The following is a 9,943-nucleotide window of genomic DNA, read 5'->3' on the forward strand; positions in this document are numbered from 1 at the left end:
CAATTGGGGCTGAGCCAAACAGACCCTACACACTGGACTTCTAGTATTATAATAATTACTATAGGCACGATGCACAAAAGTCATGCACGGATGAAGGAGACCTCAGGTTTGCTTGTGCCCTCTCCAATCTGAGACCCTTTCGGGATTGTCCAACTGCAGATTTAGACCTGAACCCTGGCATTTGGACATCCTTGTCACAATCCTGGACTGTTGGCTCCTGATCGCTCACCTGCCTGCCTGCCTGATGGCCCCTAACTGCCCCCCCATCAGCCTGGTCGACTTCAACTGCCCCCCCTCCCCTGCTGACCTGGTCACCCCTCATGCCCTCCCCCCACCACCAGCCTGTTCACCCAACACAGCATTCTGTTCAGTCCTTTGATTGTCTCTCACTAAAACCCTGCTGGCCTGGTCGCCCCATGTAGCCTACTGTTTAGTCATTTGGTCATCACTCACTAACCCCCTCTGCCAGCTTAGTTGCCCCACACAGCCTGCTGTTCAGTCCTTTGGTCATCCCTCACTAACCCCTCTGCTAGCCTGGCCATAGGCAGCCAACTTGTGAGGGTGTGAGGCTTAATTTGCATTTCACATCATTATCAGATAGGATGTGTGGTGTCAGATGGGTATTAGGTTTATTGGGGTGATCACTTTTAAGTTAGATAAATGTCTAATCACTGAGTTGTACACCTGAAACTAACATAATAATGTACTTCAACTGTAATTAAAAAATAAAAATTATTTTTAAAATAAACATTTTTGTATACATCAGATTCATGTGATTTTGTTTAGCATTGGTCAATTTCCTAGAACCTTCCCACCTCTGAAAAAATAATATATTAAATTCTTTACAACTACAAAATTCTGGACAGCTATTCTGTATAATATATTAACATAATCAGAGATTGGGAAGGGAGAGTAGAGGAGTGAGAAAAACTAAAGAAGCTAGAAAAAGACAAAGAGGAGTCCAGAATATATAATGAAAATTTGGCACCTGAACTGACAGAAATGGCCAAGAAACTTTTTTAAAAAAACATGGAAATGTTCCTTTTTAAATTATATATATATATATAATTATATATATATAACTTATGTATATATATATATATATATATTTATATATATATATATATATAGTGTATTATATAACTCCTCTCTAACAATAGTATGTGTTTAATAAATGTTCATAACACAGAAAAAAAAAAAGAAAGAAAGAAAATTGACCATATCTCTGCTACACCCACAAGCCATGCCCACCAGCCAATCAGGAGTGAATATGCAAATTAATCCAACCAACATAGATGCAGCCATGGAGCAAGCAGGAGGTTGGGTTTTCCAGGCAATGGAGGAAGCAAAGCTTTCCCCACACCTTGGTGCGTCCAGGCCTCCACTCAAGGCTACAAAGTTTTTATTATAAAAGATAAATAAATCCAAACAAAAATGGTGGCAGCTACAGAGCTGGAGAGAGCAGCAGGCTTAGGTTGCCCCAGGTGATGGAGGAAGCCAAGGTCCTGCAGTCCTGGCTTACCTTGGCCTCTGCTACAAAGTTTCAATTATAGAAGATAAATAAATCCCAACAAAAATGGCTTCAGCCATGGAGAGAACAGGAGGCTTGTTATGCTCAAAGCTAAATCTCAGATACCAGGGCCTCTGCTTGGGTCACTGGGGGGCATGGCCTGCCTGCAAACCACTACAGGCCCCTCATACAGGCCACCCCATGCTCCAAGGAGACCTCTACCCTGATCCAGAACATTCTTCATGGCAAACCAGCTGACCCCCACCCCCACTCATACACCAGGCCTCTATCCTATCTAATAAAAGAGTAATATGCAAATTGACCATCACTCTAACACACAAGATGGCTGCTCTCATGTGGTCAGAGATGGTTGCCCCCATGTGGACACAAGATGGCCACCAGAAAATGGCCAGCAGGGTAGGGCAGTTGGGAGAGAACAGGCTTGCAGAGGAGGGAAGTTGGAAGTGACCAGGCCTTCAGGGAAGGGCAGTTAGGGGTAAACAGGCTGGCAGGAGAGTGGTCAGGGGATGATCAGGCTGGCAGGCAGAAGCAGTTAGGGACAATCAGGAAGGCAGGCAGATGAGCAGTTGGGAGCAAGCAGTCCTGGATTGTGAGAGGAATGTTTGACTGCCTGTTCAGGCCCGATCTTACTGGGATCTGGTCTAAATGGGCAGTCAGACATCCCTCAAGGAGTCCCAGATTGGAGAGGGTGTAAGCTGGACTGAGGGACACACACACCCATGCATGAATTCCATGCACTGGGCCTCTAGTGGACAAATGAAAGACTATGTTCAAATTTCACAATAGTGAATGCCACTATGGAAAACCATATGAAAACATCTCAAAAAATTAAAAATAGAACTACCTTATGATCCAGCTATTCCACTTTTGGGTATTTATCTTTCAATAGTATCAAAATACTGATTTAAAAAGATACATGCAGCCCTATGTTTATTGATGAATTAATTACAATAGCCAAGATATGGAAACAATCCAGGTGTCCATTGATGGATGAATGGATATAGAAGACATGGTGTGTGTGTTACTCAGCCATATAAAAGAATAAAAACCTGCCATTTGTGATGATATGGATGGATCTTGAGGATATAATGCTAAGTGAAATAAATCTGAAGGATAAAAACAATGCTATCAGGTTTTGCTTATATGTGAAATCTAAACAAAAAGAAAGATAAAAAAAATTCACAATACTAATGAATCCCAAAGCAGACCTTCACCTGAGTCAACACTTGCATATCCAGTAAGTATAGGTCAGAGGAATAGTATGTGCTGCAAAGAGTTTGATTTGGGCTAATAAATTACTATGGTGCTTAGGAAAAATATGAACTGAGCTTCATTTAATGAGATATTAATAGTTCCTTCCCCAGGTAAACAATAATAAATACATATTTGAACTTATCCATTATATAAAAAATATATTAAATGTGAGAAATGTGAGTTAGAGTATATGAAACTGCTGTGTTCCAGAATACTGTGGACTGAATTGTGTCCCCCAAAATTCATAAGTGATGGTATTTGGAGGTGGGACCTTTGGAGATAATTCAATTTAGATGAGGTCATGATGGTGGGGCCCTCATGATGGAATTAGTGTCCTTGTAGAAGAGACACCAGAGAGCTTGCGTCTTCTCTCTCTTACCAGAACACAAGAGGAATGACACAAGGAAAAGGTGGCCATCTGCAAGCCAGGAAGAGAGACCTCATCAGAAACTCTGCTGATACCTTGCTCTTGGGCTTGCTGGCTGCCATAGCTGTGGGAGAACAAATTTCTGTCATTTAAACCCAGTCTATGGTTATTTTCTTAGCTTGAGCAGGCTAAAACATAGAGTAAAATTAAAACCCAGATATTCCAAAATGAGAAATAAATAAATATTCCTTGTAGTGTAGACAGATGAACTTCTCACCTTTCTCCAGAATTACTCCTTGTAATTATTATTATCCCCACATTGGTCTGGGGTTCAGGGTGGGATAGGGTTATTTACTTTATTATTATTATTATTATTATTATTATCGTTATTGTTCAGATTATTACAGTTGTTTCTCTTTTTTCTCCCCCATGGCTCCCCTCTACCTGGTTCCCACCCCACCCCATGCCCTTACCCCCCTCCCACTGTCCTCATCCAGAGGTGTATGATTTTTCTCCAGTCTCTTCCCACACCCCCACACCCCTTTCCTCACTCCCTTTCTATCCCCCTGATTTTATTATATTCAGCAGTTTTTTCTGTTCATCAGATTTTTTATTCACTTGATTTTTAGATTCACTTGTTGATATATATGTATTTTATTGTTCAGAATTTTTATCTTTACCTTTTTATTCTTCCTCTTCTTAAAAAATACCTTTCAACATTTCACATAATACTGGGTTTGGTGGTGATGAACTCCTTTAGCTTTTTCTTGTCTATGAAGCTCTTTATCTGACCTTCAATTCTGAATGATAGCTTTGCTGGGTAGAGTAATCTTTGTTGTAAGTTCTTGCTACTCATCACTTTGAATATTTCTTGCCACTCCCATTTGGCCTGTAGAGTTTCTCTTGAGAAATCAGCTGACAATCGTATGGGTGCTCCCTTGTAGGTAACTAACTGCTTTTCTCTTTCTGCTTTTAATATTCTCTTTCTCTTTTGCTATTGGAATTTTAATTATGATGTGTCTTGGTGTGGTCCTCTTTGGGTTCCTCTTGTTTGGGGTTCTCTGTGCTTCCTGGACTTGTAAGTCTATTTCTTTCACCAGATGAGAGAAGTTTTCTGTGATTATTTCTTCAAATAGATTTTCAGTATCTTGATTTTTCTCTTCTTCTGGAACCCCCATAATTCTGATGTTGGTACGCTTGCTGTTGTCCCAGAGGCTCCTTACACTATATTCATATTTTTTTTATTCTTTTTGCTTTTTGCTTTTCCAGTTTGGTGTTTTTTGCTTGTTTGTATTTCAAATCTTTTACTTGATTCTTGTGATCCTCTCTAGTCTGCTATTGGATCTCTGTATATAATTTTTTATTTCAGTCAGAATATGTTTAATTTCTATTTGGTCCTTTTTCATTTCGTTGAGGGTATCACTAAATTTATCAGCCTTTTCTAGAAAATGATTGAAAAATCTTATAACCGTGGTTTTGAACTCTACATCCAGTTGTTTACTTTCCTCCATTTCTGTCATTTGTGACCTGTTTCTTTGTCTCCACATTTTAGCTGCTTCCCTGTGTTGATAGAGTGGCTTTGTGTGCTAGATGTCCTATAGGGCCCAGTGGCTCAGTCTCCCCAGTTACCTGAGGTGGACATTCTTGGTGAACCACTTTGTGGGCTGTGTGCACAGTCTTCTTAAAGTTAAGCCTTGATTGTTGTTGGTATCACTGGGAGAAATTGACCTCCAGGCCAGTTGGCTGTGAGGATCAGCTGTGTCTACAGTGGGAAAACTTCTGTGCTGGAGACATCCTTATGAGGCAAGACTTGCTTCAGTGGGGCTTTGGTGCTCACTGAGTCTGCCCCTTATGTATCTGAGGAGTTGTAATCTGGATGATCCTACTCTGACTCCTGGGTACACTGGCTCTTGGATCTCCAAGGAGGTGCTAATTTAGCCTCTGCCTGAAGCCATCTAGCAGGAGCTACAGAGAGAACTGCAGATTCCTCTTCTTTGTTTGTGGTTTGAAGGGGCCAGATGAGGCCCAGCTGTGAAGCAATGCAAGCTTCTGTGGGGCCTTGGGCCTTCTTTTGGATATTCTTGGTCTTTCTGACTCTGCTACATTTGATAGTTAAGTTTAGATTTCAAAGGACAAGGCCATTCATATGCAAAAGCCTTTGTGCACAGCTTGGATGGGGCTGAGTCTCAGGATAGAGCAAACAGCAATAGCTTCCTGTCAGCCCTGCCCTAAGAGGCCCCCAGGTCTCAGTGTCCCTTAGTAATCATTGCAAGCACCTTTGAGACAAAGTCGCCCTTGAGTTCCACCCACTGCTAGACAGTCCAGTTTCTCTCTGTATAGGTCTTGGTCTGGATCTCCAGAGTCTTGCCTGGAGCTGGAGTTTAGAGCAGTCAGAAGTTTGTGTCTCCCTCCAGCTTGAAAAAGCCAGCCATGTACTCAGTTGCCAGCCCTTTTCGCCCACGCACATCTCCGTACCTCTGCACTTTACTTTCACAGTTCCTCTGAGTCTCAGTGTGCTTTTCTCTTCCCTTCTAGTTGTAGAATTTCCACTTAGCCAGCCTTCCTGTGGTTTTGGATGATGTCCATTTTGTTTTTTTAGTTGTAGTTTTGAAATTGTTCTGTGGGGTGGCAAGTTCAGGTGTTTATCTATGCCGCCATCTTAGTTTCTCCCTGGGCTATTCACTTTAAAACTCATACCCAAGTGAGGCCCTGAAGCCATTCCCACCAAACTCTGTAGAAATCTAAGACAGGTCTGGGCAAGTGTTTGCAAGTGATTAAGCAATAACCATGGGCAACTACACAAACACTAAGTATGTCAGTGCAAGACCTGATTTGCTCCCTGCTTTCCAGTGCCCATGTGGGCCTAACTCTTGGTGGACACCAGATTCATACCAACCACCGAGGACCACATGCTCAGACTTCTTTTCTCCTAGAAGTCTGGGCCCAAAGAAGAGCATGATATCCTGCTTGTGTCCATCTGGGAAATCCCCACAGCCCCTACCAAATCACTGCTGTCTTCCTGGACTCTAGGAGCTGAAATATCTGGACCTTTTGGACATGGACAGAAACATAGGGAGAGGGTCTCAGTCCATACCTATCAGGGAAAGAAGGGAGAGACAAGGCTACCTCTCTCACACTGGGGACAGATGGATTCCTAATGAACTTCTTCCAAGAATTCTGAAACAGGTGAGAGAAGAAGAAGGAAAGAGCAAATGACAGAGCACAGGGTACTGAGAGCCAGAGAGATTGCCAGGAAGAAAGTCAACTTTTGTTGTCAAGTCATTTTCACAGAATCATAATCTCAAAGCACACAGCAAGGACAAAATATGGAATAACTGTAGGAGGGGTAAGATTTTCACATCAAGTGATACAAACTCTACAAATGTCAGCAACAATAAATGAGCCAAGCAGAAATTATGTAAGTCAAGTCTAGTGAGAAGTTATCTCATTCCAAAGCACTCATGGTTTTATCTTGTTCTATCTTGTTTATTTAAAGCTTGTGGTTTTCCCTACATATGTAGCTGATTTCATGTCTTTTTGGTATTGCTACAGCCTTTCTAAAGGTTGTTCAATTTCTCCCTGAAAAGTTGGTATTCCATAATGTTCCACTGATTTGAAAATTGTTCAAAACCCCCTTCCCACCTCCACCACCATGTTTTGTGTCACACACCCATTCTCACAATGTATGTGGCCCCACCTTTCCTTACAGAAGGCATGCTCTGACACGGTGTTAGGGGAAGAAATAGGTGTCATCACAGATCAGTGGGTTAGGACACCTACCAGTTAGGACAGGTTTGTGAGTCTGAGCTTGGCAGATTGAGTCTATCTTCTGTTACATGGCTCCCAATTGCATCCCCAGCATCCACCCAACCTCATTCAAGATGAGAATGATAGCAAACCCTATTGTGAGTGGATCAGCACCTGCATATCACCAGACTTGAGAAGCACCTGTCGCAACACAGGCCTAATTAATGATCATCTCTATAAGCAAAAGACAGGTATTAAAGTGTTAAACAAAATTGTTTTGTTGTTAAACAAAATGTGCCAAGTTGGAAATGATTTCCCAGCTCTGAACATCTCTTAACTAAATAACATGTGCCAAAGAAGTAAGCATATCGCAAAATCTGACATTTCAAGACATACAGGTAGTGAGAAGAAAAACAGAGGGAAGTGGTATTTCAGAATTAAAAAAAAAAAAAGAAGAAGAAGACAGCTGAGAAATAGTACAAGTTGGATTTTTTTTGTGGTGATCATTCTTTCTGTTTATAATTTTCCTAGTATTCATAACACTCTTTGCTAGTATTCATAACACTCTTGCTGTCTTGATATGTCTCCAGAAGTTCATGTGCTGTATTTGTTTATGTTGCAATCAAAACTTAGAGCACTACATGCAAAGTACAAAAGTAAAACATCAATATGAACTAGAAATACCTGATGAAATTACAGGTATAATTCTCCCTTGTATTTTTCAGTTTTTTTCCAAGTAGCCTGCCATGAACTATTCTCACAGAAAAATAAAAATCATTCAAACTGTTTGCTAATGAAGACAATGCTGTTTGGAATGTTCTGAAGTTTGCCTATTCTTGCTCCATTCCTTCTTTCACTCTTCAAACAGCCAGTTTTGAAAATGAAACACTCTTCTTTGATGGTAGGCCAGGGTCAAATGAAACTACTTCTGAATTTCACAAGTCCAGTATTTCAAATGAGAGATTTCAGCTCACTGGATGCATTCTAACACATTAGTGCAAAATGAAACATTGCTTATGCGAATAATTATCTTGTAAACTGTGTGAAAGCAGACAGAGAGTTTTTCAGACAGTCATTAAGTGTTCTTCCCTCCATTCTCTTATAAATGAACACTTTCCTTGGACCCAGCACAGGGTTTCTGCTGTAGTGTGTGCAGTGTTGAGAGAGGAATGAGCAAGGGTAGGTATCCAGCCGGCCAGATCAGACCTGGGGCTCAAGCAGGAGAAAAAATTCTAAGCCAGACAACCATCGCATCACAGTCTACAAATATCATCCAGCCCTAGCATTCGAGACATAGAGAACAACTGTGGTGCTTGGGGGTGTTTGGTCAGCCAGCACAGAACTGGCTCAGCCAACTCTACCACTTAGTTATGATTTCTGTTTTTAAAAATTTACCTTCATGAGCTGACCTTTGTACTTTGTTGGTTAATTGTAAAATTTTATCTTTATTGCTGAAAGTAATACACAGTTCCCCATTTTCCCTCATAGACCCTTCTAGCCAACTTCCTCCCACTACCCCCATCCTACACCGCACTATTATCTGTGTCCATGGGTTTTGTATACTAGTATATGCATACAAGTTGTTTGGTTAATCTCTTCCCGCCTACCACCCACCCCCACCTTCCCTCTGGGATTCATCAGTCTGTTCCATGTTTCTGTCTCTGGATCTATTTTGTTCACCAATTAATTTTGTTCTTTAAACCCCACATATGAGTGAGATCATGTAATACTTGTCATTCTCTGACTGCTTTATTTCACTTAGCTTAATACCCTCCAGGTCCCTCTGGCTAATTCAGAACTGCCTCAGTCACTGGATGCAATGCAAATACCCCCTCTCCATCCCCTAACCCCACCGCCACTCTCCAGTCTGAGTTCAGATTCTCTTATTTTGGAGTTTGACCCAGCTGGGGCTTGAAACTGGCTCCAGACATCTAGCAGCATTACCAGATGAGGGGATCCTCTAGGAAGTAATTCTACTGTGGCCTTCCTAGTTCCCAATCAAGTCTTTGAGCAAGTCTGCTTTCCCACCCAGTCAGCAGTGAACTTAGCTTTTTCATTCCTTAACTAACAATGACCCCTATTTCCCATATATGCTGGTGGGAGTATTCTTTCCCCCTATGTTATCAGGATTCCTCTCCCCTCCAAAAAGCCATTTTCCTTTTTCTTTTCTTTTTTTAGTTTTGCTTTCTTTTGATTTAAGAAATCTTTCTCCTTAGTCTTATCTGATATTTCTTAATTTCAAAAAAACAACTAAAATCTGGACCAGCCATCCTATACCAGGAGCATAATCTGGTTTGGATTTAAGATATGCCTGCCAAATCAAAAAATATAATTTATTTTTTACAGTAGTTTCTTCACAGAACAAGTAGTTGGCTTTGGTTTTTTATTGTTTTATTTTTTGTTTATTTGTTTTTGTTCTTGGCCAATCAATAAGTCTTCCTTCCTATTCATTTTCCCGTCTTATCCCCATTGATTCTGTGAGCTCCCCAAACTTGTGCCCTAAATTCCTTTTTGCTTAAGTTAGCCAGCTTTTAATTAGCTGGCTTTGGTTTAACCAGCTTAGTCTCTCAATAAACAAAAATATTAACCATTGCACCTTGCATTACCTCTTCTCCCTGTTCTAAATTTTCTAGTGATTAAGCATAGATTAGATAACAGTCACCCAAATATTATCTCCCAGATAAATTTCCCAGGTCGGTAAGCTGAAATTGAAATGGAGAACAACAGTTGATACAGAAGGGGCCACTCAGCAGCACACTATTGTGAGGTGTATCTATCAGACATAGGTGAGAGAGCACATGTCCCTCAACAGGACAGGATCCTCCCTACTTCAGAAATAAACACAATTCTGGGGGCTGGGGAGGAAAGCAGAGCAGATATCATGGTCTCTATTTTACTGTTAAAGACACTGAGCTTCAGAGAAATGAATTAAGTTTTCAAAGGGTCCACATCTGCTCTCCTTTCCTTTAAAGAAACCAACAGGCCAGGCTAAGCATTGTGTTGGCAGAGAGGAACAAACAGTAAATGAATGAAGAGTTGTAGAC

Source organism: Pipistrellus kuhlii, unplaced genomic scaffold (genome assembly GCF_014108245.1).
Source record: "Pipistrellus kuhlii isolate mPipKuh1 unplaced genomic scaffold, mPipKuh1.p scaffold_m20_p_2, whole genome shotgun sequence".
NCBI classification, from domain to species: Eukaryota; Metazoa; Chordata; class Mammalia; order Chiroptera; family Vespertilionidae; genus Pipistrellus; species Pipistrellus kuhlii.